The sequence below is a fragment of the Octopus sinensis genome, linkage group LG11, assembly GCF_006345805.1.
Source record: "Octopus sinensis linkage group LG11, ASM634580v1, whole genome shotgun sequence".
In the NCBI taxonomy this organism is placed as follows: domain Eukaryota; kingdom Metazoa; phylum Mollusca; class Cephalopoda; order Octopoda; family Octopodidae; genus Octopus; species Octopus sinensis.
The window spans coordinates 23,743,691-23,755,745 of NC_043007.1; the positions used below are offsets into that span (position 1 = coordinate 23,743,691).

At 36.5% G+C, this 12,055-nt stretch overlaps 1 protein-coding gene and 1 non-coding gene across 7 annotated transcripts in view; both read left to right on the top strand.

Moving 5' to 3' along the window:
- Positions 1-12,055, top strand: part of LOC115217148 (CCR4-NOT transcription complex subunit 4) — a 97,366-nt gene that overhangs the window by 24,041 nt on the left and 61,270 nt on the right. The window lies entirely within an intron of this gene.
- On the top strand, positions 5,363-5,469 carry LOC115217764. Its single transcript, XR_003882208.1, has one exon. It is a non-coding gene; the product is annotated as a U6 spliceosomal RNA (small nuclear RNA).

Below are 12,055 nucleotides of genomic sequence, written 5' to 3' on the forward strand. Positions count from 1 at the left end.
GCTTATTGCCCAATCCCCCTTTACTGCATTAATATTCCTAGCACTTTCCATTGCAATGTTGCCTTTATTGAACTCATAAAGCAAAATATGCCAAATATGCTCCTTTGTCACTTCCCTTATAGCTTTGAAAAAAATAACTTAAAATCGAATTGCACTTTTCAAAACTTGCACTAAGAATAAGTACAAGGTAAAATTACTACCTGCTTTTATAGCAAGTTGGTGCAAGTTATTCCATCCCTCTCTAACAACTTTTAGTTCATGCAGTTTAAAAAACTGCATTATTTATGGGATGACCCAATAGTTGATATAAAAACTATTTAAACTATTATCATTATTACTACACATGGCTTGATAATAAGGTTTTCTTCATCTGTGTGTACAAGATTAATGTGTCATGCTATTGCACTTGGTTTTAGCTACATTGATTGATTGATTGGTTATTGATACTTAGGCATATTTAAAGTGTGTGAGATTCTCAGCAGCCACAGACATGATATAGTAAGTGTACCACTAAAACCCCTCAACTATTACAAATGCTTGGGTTCATAATGTCTTATCTATTATGACAACCCCAGCTTACATAAAATTCTCAAAACTGCATCTTAAAGGCCAGAAGTTACTTCAGCCCCATCAGTTACTAATCCTCTACAAAGTCCAAATGTAACTCAGTGTTCTCGCAGAACTAGTACACACATACATCCTTGACTGTACCTCCTGTTACAGGAAGGCTGTTCCATGATTGGTAAACACTCATTCAACATGCCAGAATCACCAACTCCACATATGCACTTTTTTTGCTTTGATGACTGCTTCTCTGAATTAGCAAGCTGCAAGCCACTCGTGCCCAGAATGCACCTAGATCTCTGATCATCCAAATTCAGTAATAAAAACTGCTCAATCTTCTTTTTTCCTCTGAATTGTGACTTTCTGGAATTCTCTTTCTGCTCACATTTTTCCTACAGTCATTCCAGCTGCTTCAGTTGTACTAACTGCCAAGGAGGACCAGTGCAACTGATGCAAAGGTCATGGATATTGACTACCAACCACATCTTCTTACAAAAATAAGATGATTGTGGTATCGATAGAATTTTGTTCACAAAACTGACAATGATAGTTTTGTCTTGTTTAGTCACTTTAGTGAGTTTTAGTAAGTTTGTGTTGTCCGCCTGTGTAGACAATAATGGGAATCAATGATCTTTATAGATAGACTATTTATACACTTGCAATATAAATTAAGTTTGCCATCTGTGAACCACCAGCTAATGTGGTGCTTCCAGTTGATATGATTTCGGATGCCTTCAGAAGGACTGGGTAGAAAGGTGGGTACTGGTTGTATGGGCAAGAACAGTTTGCTGTCTTATTTGTGAATGTTGAAAAGTATGAAATTTAGTATCTTTCATCTTTTACTTGATTCAGTCATTGGATTGTGGCACTGCCTTGAAGGATTTAGTCAAACAAATCCACCCCAGTACTTGTGCCTGCTACTTATTCTATCAATCTCTTAGATGAACAGCTAAGTTATTGAGATGTAAACAAACCAATGCTGGTTGTCAAGTGGTAGTGGTGGGGAACACAAAAACACATTTATACATCATCATCATCACTTAACTGTGGTCGAGACAATGGAATTTACCATGCTACGCCAGACTTCACGGTCCATCATAGCATTACGGAGGTCCTGTTGATGGATGCCTGTATCCCTGGAGATTACATCAGGGTAGGAGAGTGTGTGCCCTCTAGTATTGTGAGTAGATGGCTTCCAAAGGAGAAGAGTAGAAATTGCCTCGTTTTCAGCTCTACAACAATGTCCAGCAAACTGGACTCTCCTACCTTTCACAAGATTATTATACATACATACATACATGCCTGTTTCTGTTTCACAGACATGCAAACATGAGTCTCTCTGAATGTCTAAAGAATTACTTGTGTATTCATGAAGCTCTATAATAGTCACGACAGTCATTAATTACTAAACAGTACACACACTTACATGTTTGTAATTTAATTTATTCCTTTCCCTTCTGTGGTTCTTGTAAGTTCTGATTTTTATCTTTTACTCTATCAATCTTGCACTTTCTTGATGTAAGTTTACTACTTGTAAAGTGCCAAGAAGATTTACTGAGGTTTCTTAATTTATTTCTTTTAATGTTCCAGTTTAAAAAGAGACTCCTTAGTTAAGTACATCTTTACATTATTACTTGAATGCACAGATATATCGGTTTGGCTTGGAAAGCAGCTAATGGGAAGAACTCAGCAGAAAGCAATACAGATTACTAGAGGAAGGATAATTATATTGGTGAGTTGGCTTGAGCACCTGATAGGATTTCTCAAGATTAGCAAAAATAGATGGTTTTCCTCACCATGAAGCAAACCCCAAAACCAGATAAATTGGATAAAGAATTTTAAAATGTTAGTTGTTAATAGTATTTTTGATAGGTTTGTCTAGAACTTTCTTGATACCCTGCTATGATATGATATTAGATTGATATCGACTTCTTCCATTCTTTTGTCATAATTCTTACAAACTGCGACGTAGAGCTAAATCATACAAAATACTTACAAATAGAAAATTGTTTCTATCATCTCCACTGGGGGTCAACAGTAGGAAGTAGCAGCCATTCATTCATTTGGCATATATCACACTCTTAGAATATGTTGATGTTATCCAACATTCGGTTGCATATCCGTCATGACTAACCAACAATTGTTGAGTTTATATGTGATGTCATCTGTCATCTCCAAGTATTCCTCTTGGTATAATCGAGCAGAATGTTTTGTGTATTCAGTGACATCTGATGTGATTGTAATATAGTCTGAATTAATCTTGTAACTTTTTATATCTTATTTTAGTTGTCTGTCTCACAATTTTTTGTTTTAGATGAGTTTTGGAGGAAGTTCTGGTTTAATAGACAAGCAGAATCCATAACCCTTTTGTTGGGTCCACATGATTGGCGAGGAGGAGACGAAGATATGAATTTATTCTTAGACCAGAAACTGATCTGAATTTTTGTGATAGTAAACTTCAATGAAGGCACCCCAAGATGTTAAACAAGGCGATGAAATAAGTCTATGACCTATTTGTGTCAGTACATTCTGTTAATACTAGAACTGGCAATATATTGTGAGATATTGATTTGTTATACCAGGAAAGTTGTCATAGTTTTTAATTTAGCCGTATTTTTTAGTTATGTGTCATTCTATAAAACTTATATATTTTCATCTATTTTGAGGTATTTTGTAGTTTTTACGTTCCAAAAGAGGAGTGATAAGACTTAGTGATAATGATGGGAATTTTCTGTAGTCCTTTTTAAGATTTCTAAGATATAAACATTTTTCTTGTCAAATTCCATTTGGATGATATATGTATATATTGTTACTAGGTCAGGTTGTTTCTTGGTTCCAGTAATATTTCTCAGATTTTCAGATCAACAAGGGATGGATATATATATATATATATACACACACACACACACACACACACACACACACACGTATGTATGTATGTATATACATTGAATTTCAGATCCTATGTAAGGAAGGTTCCCTATGTTGGGTCTGGAACTCGCAGTGGATCGTGAAACTGCATTCTGGTTTGCATGTGTACATATAATTTCATATACATGTATATTTGAATGGATGTATATGTTGATTTGTTCATATACTTGTACATGTAAGTGTTGAGATATCCGTATATGCATTGGTATACATGTGAGCATTTGTATACAGTATAAACATGGCTATGCTAATCTTGACCCAAACTTTGTTCTTGTTTTTAGAATACTCCGATTCAAATGAATCCTACAAATTTATGTATATATCATCAAATTTTCCTTGCTGTTGTTGAGGATTGGGGCATATACCCACAGGACTTGACTCAGCAAATGGGCTGTTTCCTAGAATATTTCTTGAGGGGACTTTAGTGTTTGGATAATTGTTGTGCATACAATGGATGTTTCTAGGTCAAGATTTCCTCGTTTCATTGGCTGCATAATTTATAACAGCAGTCAGTGAATGAGAAACCGAAAATGAAAAATGTCTTTTTAATAGTCCAATATTATCTAATCTAGCCTCAGAAAGTACCACTTTCTTGAACAGCTGTTCTAAACAGCACAACATTTTTATCTCTGCTGCTGCTTTCCTGTTAGTAAATATCTTGTTGGCATCATAACTAGTCTAGGGATAGCTTGTACATGACTTGGCATGTAATAGGTTTGTGTGGTAAATGTTTTCACTTTTTAGTATTAGGTGGAGCAAACTAGCTCGGTATATTTGATGCTGCTACTTGTATGTGCTTTAAACTTAAGAATCTGTGATATACAATGTGAATGTCCTACATCAATGTACCTCATATAGCATCTTCAGTCCTCTCAAACATTTGCTGTGTAAATTGTGTATTTGAAGCTAAATATTTTTTTTTTCTGCACTTACTATTTTCCTTGACATTCTTCTAATTTGAAGCCCTTTCTTGAAAGGACTGCTGAAACCAGGAGAGAACTCCTTTGTGTGTGTGTACACATATACTCTTTCTCTCTGTGTCTATCATGGCATGTCATTGAATACATTGGAATATTTGTCTATGATCATTAGCTTAAAATCTGTTACTGGTAATTCTTTTTTCTTAGGACATTTTATTCTACGGTACCTTGGTTCACCTTATTGCTTGGAATAGTGACCAGACTGGTTTGAGGTTGAACACCAATTGTTTCTGTCTAATTCTTTGTCATTTACTCTGGTTCTGATTATAAGCTATCTGATATTGCAACTGTATATTCCATGTCAAGCTTGTCTTGTGCTAGGCATTTGCTCCAAATGGAAATATTTTTCTGTTGTCACATGAACTGAAATTTAGCTTTTAACATATTCACATCACACACTTATTTTTGTGAGGAAAGTACCTTTACATAAATGAGCATCATCCTGGCAAGTTTTATGTTCAGTTGATACATATAAGTGAAGTTGACCAAGATAGTGGATAATTGGTTCTGTAGAGTAATACCTCACTTTGCGAGGACCTGCTTTACAAGACCTTGGGTTTATGAGTTTTATTTTATAATAAATATAAAAAGGTTAATCAGCCATTTTGTGTGTGTGGCAACACTAGTTCTGACGTGTTTACACAGCGACAGAATAAAATGATGGCATAAAATTTCATTGCTACTATGGGAAATTATCGCTCTGCTTTACAAGTTTTCGTTTTATGAGCGATCTCTGGGAACAAATTGCCTTGTATATCAAGGCATTACTGTATATTGTTTACAAAGGACATGGAGGGAAATGAAGTGAATTTAAGTGGGAGACTTGGTTTTATGTAAAACTTATCACTATAGGTGTAGGGGTGGCTGTGTGGTAAGGAGTTTGCAATCTACTTGCTACAGCAGTACTTATTCTAAAATTGGAATGATACAAAGAAGATTAGCATGGCCCCTGCGCAGGGATGACACGCAAATTCATGAAGCGTTCCATATTTTTAAAATAAAGAAATTAGAAGTTTGCTATCTAACCATATGGTTTTGGGCTCAGTCCCACCATGTGACACCCTAGACAAATATTTTTTACTATAACCCCAGGCCATCTAAAGCCTTGTGAATGAATTTGATAGACCAAACTGAAAGGACCTTGTTAACTGTGTGTGTCTAGTGTGTGTGGATGTCTCCTTGTCTTTATTTGTGTGATAGTTGTAAACCAATGTTATTGTTATGTATGTGGTGTCCTTCATTTCCAATCTTTTGCGAAAACCTGTTTGGTCACAGAGAGTTATTACCTTATCTGAAATCAGGTGATTGGCAATACAAAGGACACTACAACTGTAGAAAACCTGCCTCAGCAAATCTTGTCCAATGCATATGAGCATGGAAAAGTGAATGTTAAAATGATGATATATGGTACAAGCCAGTTTATTAACTTTCCCTGTTGTGCTCTCCAGGAGATGTTGTCCTTATTGCCAAAGAACTTTTATTTCTTCTTTAGAACTAAATTTTTGTTTTAAAATGCCTAAATCCTTTTATTGTAGGCTAGCATTGCTCATCTTCAGGTACTGATGTCCTGGATCAGTGGTTCTTAACTGGGGTTGATATGGCTCTTGAGTGGGGTCCATATAAGTTATTGTTAAAATTTATGTGCAATAAACTGGTTATGAAACTGATGTTTCCTTTGTGGTAATCCAGTGTTAAGCAGAAGGAAAAATTGAAGTACTTTTTTTATTATTTATTGTATTGTAAAACCTTCCAAAAGTATTTTAGAACATACTGCATATTAGAATGCTTTGTCTAGCAAATACTAAATCTTTTCAGCCAGTTGGCATTCTGAGTATCTCTTTTGCAGTTTATGACCAAACTGTATTGTGATTTAGGCCTCCTGGTGCCAGTTATTTATTTTTGGGATATTTCTTAATGTTCTTGGTTGACAGTAGTCTCCAGAATTACTTGTAAATTGACCAAGTTATTATTACTAAGATTTCAAACAGGAGAATAACTGTTATGCTTTGAAAAGGTGGGGAAAAAATCTAATGTTACTGGCAGAAGCAATTCATTTGAGGGAGATGAAATGTCTAATGTATTACTGTTCGCTATTTCAACTCTCTCTCTCTCTCTCTGAAAGGTTCTGTCTGAAATATTTGACTTCCGATCTAATCTTCTCATGTAATTTATTCTTGTTTGAACTCTTTATATTACTATTTGTATCTTGAGCTTCTATTATTTTGCTTCTTTATTATCACTAAATATTTGGAAGTAATATAGGTAGATCATATTAAAACTAAATATATTTTTTTAATTAAGATTTGAATATTTGTATAGTAATGACACTGCTAAATCAACAGAAAGCTAGTTTACTACCTGAAGGGCCAATATTTTGTAGCTGGTCATCTGCCACTGAACTGCTTATGACTAAGACACTTAATTCTTAATGACTCGGTCTACCTGTGTGTGGAGGAAGCAGTGCAGCCCATTACTGCAGGCAGTAGGAGTATTGTATAATTGAATAACCTTTTAGCTTAGAATCATTGTCATTGAATGTGTATGGGACAGACAAAATTTGTTGAGGCAGATTTTCTATGGCAAGATGCCCTTTCTCTTGTCAACTCTTTACCTGTTTCCAAGCAAAGTAATATTTCTCCTTGGCTTGACACATTTTTTATGAAAGACTAGAAGCAAACATTGCTTGTATGATGGTAACACTTGTTTACAACTATCACTTAATGTCTAGACAAGGAGATATGCTCGAGCGTGTGGCGGGCTTCTTTTCAGTTTCCATTTGCCAAATATACTCACAAAGCTTTGGTTGGTCAAGGGCTGTAGTAGAAGACATTTGTCCACAGTGAACCTGAAACCATGGCATTGTGAAACAAGCTTCTTAACTACACAGCTACATCTGTGCCTAAAACCATGTTTTTATGGATCTGGGGCCTCTGTGAGGTTTTGAAAGCTCTTGGATCTGTATCTGGAAAGTTCCTCTTGAAGGTGTTCTTTTATGTGTTTGTCATTTGACTGTGGGCATAATGGAGCACTGCCTTGAAGGGTGATTTTTAAAATTTTTATGGAAGGCTAGTAGTGCCTGAAGATTTGCACAAGGCTGGTAAGGTTCTGAACGTTGCTGCTGCACTCTCATTCATCTGTATACTAACATCTTCCTGCCTCTGTTTCATCCACCCAGACACAGGACATGGTTGTGTAGTTAAGAAATTTGGTTTGCAAATACGTTGTCTTGGGTTCAGTTCTACTGTGTGGCACTATGAACAAGTGTCTTTTGTGACCCTGGGTCAATTCCTGTGTTGTATTGACATTTGTATCTCCCTGCTTGACAACTGATATGGGTTTGTTTGTATGTTTGGAACGTAGCTGTTTGGCAAAAAGAGATTGATAGAATAAGTACCAGATTTATAGGTGCTGGGGTTACTTTGATCCATTAAAATCCTTCAAGGTCGTCCTCCAACAGTGCTGATGCCTAATCATTGAACTAGTATAAGAGTATATCTTGATAAGGAATGCTATGGTTTCAATATTTTTATTTTGTTCCTAATTGTTGCAGTGGGATCCAACAGATGCCAGCATAGAAAAACACATTTAAGATGAGGACAACAAAATAATACAGATCACAAGAGTTTTATTTATACCACATGTAGTTTGAGATCATTTCTTTTATTTGTCCTCCAAGCCCACTTGTGTGGGAATGAGTCTCCCTGGTATGAACTAACAGGATTGTATTTGTCTCACTAATGGAAAGCAATTGGATTTTATTTTTTTTATCTAATTCTAATATGGATTTAAACAGTAGGAACCATCTAAGATATTTGAATAGTTGCTCTCATAAAGTGAAGCTTATTATTTTGTAGAATGGATGGCTGTTGTTTTGTCCCAGTTCAACGCTGAGAGAGTAAACATATGGTTCAAGCTATTATGATTAGTCTTTTTAGGAGTATCTAGAATGACATCAATATTTTTTTTAAACTAGAAACACTGCCAGATCAGACTGGGCCTGATGCAGCCTTCTGGCTTCACAGACCCCAATTGAACCGGCCAACCCATGCTAGCATGGAAAGCGGACGCTAAATGATGATGATGTGATTCGTGGGAGATTTTGCTGTTATGTCTAGCATGTATAGTTGATCCTTTGAGCGATTTGTAACATATTGTCAAAGTCTGAAATAGATTTGTAGGCATTAGAGGTTTATATAATGAAACTAGAAGACAAACTAGTTACTTATGAAGTCCTTTGTGATATTTGTTCTACATCACACTACAGATGTAGAACACTCCCTTGTCACTCCTGTTACTAGGAATGCAGGGAACTAGTAATTGTTCTGTTGGGAACTTGTAACCAACAACTCATCTATATATATATATATATATTACTCTTTTATTCTTTTACTCGTTTCAGTCGTGTGACTGTGGCCATGCTGGAGCACCACCTTTAGTTGAGCAAATTGACTCCAGGACTTATTCTTTGTAAGCCTAGTACTTATTCTATCGGTTTCTTTTGCCGACCGCTAAGTTATGGGGATGTAAACACACCAGCATCGGTTGTCAAGCGATGTTGCGGGGACAAACACAGATACACACACACACATACATATATATGACGGGCTTCTTTCAGTTTTCCGTCTACCAAATCCACTCACAAGGATTTGGTCGGCCTGAGGCTATAGTAAAAGACACTTGGCCAAGGTGCCACGCAGTGGGACTGAACCCGGAACCATATAGTTGGTAAGCAAGCTACTTACCACAGCCACTCCTGCGTCTATATATGTGCCGGTGGCACATAAAATACACCAATCTGACCGTGGCCGTTGCCAGCCTCGCCTGGCACCTGTGCAGGTGGCACGTAAAAAGCACCCACTACACTCACGGAGTGGTTGGCGTTAGGAAGGGCATCCAGCTGTAGAAACATTGCCAGATTAGACTGGAGCCTGGTGCAGCCTTCTGGTATCCCAGAACCCCGGTCGAACCGTCCAACCCATGCTAGCATGGAGAACGGACGTTAAACGATGATGATGATGATGATGATATGTGAAGGCCTAGTGGTTAGGGTATTGCACTCAATCACTAGCTCATAAGTTTCAATTTCCAGCCTAGTTGGGGCTTTGTGTTCTTGAGCAAAATACTTCATTTCATGGTGCTCCACTCCACTTGGTGATAAATGGGTAAGCCTGAGATGGAATGTTAGCCTGCCTGTCTAGCCAGCCGGTGGCGTCATTTGAATGCTACAAGAAAGCAAGGAAGCACATTGCGACCAGTAGTGTATAACAACATCTGATAGTCTTTTTGATGGTGATTGATATATATAAATATCAAACATTAATAAAGAAGGCATTTAAATTCTGCCACCACTGATGGTTGTAGAATTTGCTTGCTTCAGCTCACTCTACAGTTTCAGTGTCTGTAATTCTTATGTGAATCTTACATAAGCGAACTCGGTCATTGACCTATCAATCATCAGCACCCAGCTACAGAACAATTCCCTATTTTTGTACCTAATATTAATTTTCTTGTCTATTTTGCAGTCTTATTACACAGCTGTTATTAGATCACGCACGTTTCATAGGTCAACTACCTGAAATGGTTTCACTACCCATAGCTATTATGTTTGTGGTTTAAGTGTCATGTCCCCTTTATCAGAGAATGTGGCACTCTCCTAAATTTTAAATATTAACAATTCTTGTCATTTCACTTATGATTAGTGTTCTTGCCCTTATTGGTCAGGTCACCTATCCTGTGTCAGCAGTTACACCTATCATTAGCCTTTGACACAAGGTGACTTGTGGTTTTGGAAGTTTTAAGACTGTCATTTTAGCTTCAGTCTGTATACTTTATACTCTCAGTAATTGTATATTTTAATAACTCTTTTACTTGTTTCAATCATTCGACTGTGGCCATCCTGGAGCACCGCCTTTTAGTCGAGCAAATCGACCCCAGGACTTATTCTTTGTAAGCCTTGTACTTATTCTGTTGGTCTCTTTTGCTGAACCAATAAGTTGCGGGGACGCAAACACACCAGCATTGGTTATCAAGCGATGTTGGGGGGAGGGGGACAAACATAGCCACACAAACATACACATACACACACATACACACATACGCATATATACGACGGGCTTCTTTCAGTTTCCGTCTACCAAATCCACTCACAAGGCTTTGGTCAGCCTGAGGCTATAGTAGAAGACACTTGTCCAAGGTGCCATGCAGTGGGACTGAACCCGGAACCAAGTCGTTTGTAAGCAAGCTACTTACCACACAGCCACTTCTACACCTAGGATATAAAATTTCTATCACCAACTTTTTTTTTTAATCTTTTATCTATGGCCTAAACCTTCATCTTGTTTCTAGGATATATAACTTTTAAGGTTTTCTATTTTCTTAATAGAATAAAGCAGCTGCTGTTATTGCTACAAGTTAAAACAATTTAAAGCAAACTGATTGTGCAGGTCATCGTTTCTACATCAAATTTTTAAAAATTCAACAAAAAAATATTTTTTTTTGGTAAAGGTTGGATGAATCTACATTCTATGCAACTCAGTCTTATGTTATTTTTATCTCTGAGGGGCCCAAAGGGCTCAGGATTGAGTAAACTACTTTTCACCTGTATAGGAAGACGGTACATTCAAATAAGAACTGATATAGAATAGAGGGTCGTTTTTACTCCTGCATGGATTAGACTGCCTCTCTACTAATGGTAGTATTATAAAATGTTTCACTGTAAAGTATTTGGTGATAGGAAGAAATCTAGTCGTAGAAGTGATGCCAATAAAATGGAATATTTAAGCAAGATGTGTATTCCACAAGGCTTATTGCAGGCTAGAAGAAAGAATAAGTGAAAAAAATAAGCCATGGGCTTGGGCTGAGAATTCAAACCTGTTGGACATTGGTTGCATATCCTTCTATACTACTACTGCTGCTGAACATTTTTTAGTACATGAAAGATATATAAACATACATATATACACATAAAACAGTTTATATTTCACTATTTTTAAAATTACTTTTGTTTAAAAAAAACTTATTAAATAAGATTAAAGATTCAAAAATATTAAAATGGTCGTTTAAAACTCCTTGAATTATACAGCTTATTGTTTCAAGATTTTATTTTTAAACACTCTACTAGTCTTCATTCCAGGGCAGTGGTCTTAGCTGAAGTGTTTACTGCTGATACTGGTGACATTAGCTACTTTATTTGAGAGTAATTACATGAACAATAATGAAAATATTTAGCTTGAACTTGTTTCTACTTAGCGTTTACCTCATTGAGATGTCAGCTGAGTGTGTTTATGTAACTTGTTTTAATTTGGCTAATGAGTAAAGATTTCAGTTAGAAATGTTTTAGAAATAATCTACCACCTGTTAGGACCTTAATCACTAATTCCTTTCTGCTATCGGCACAAGGCCTGTAATTTTGGTGGAGGGGGCTTGTTGATTACACTGACCCCTGTGCGTGACTGGTGCTTATTTTGGCAGCAAATTCAACCTCTGTGGAATTTGAACTCAGAACATACAGATACAATACTTTACAGGAGTTTGTCCTGCTTGCTAATGATTCTTCCACTTTAATCACTAATTAATCAAAA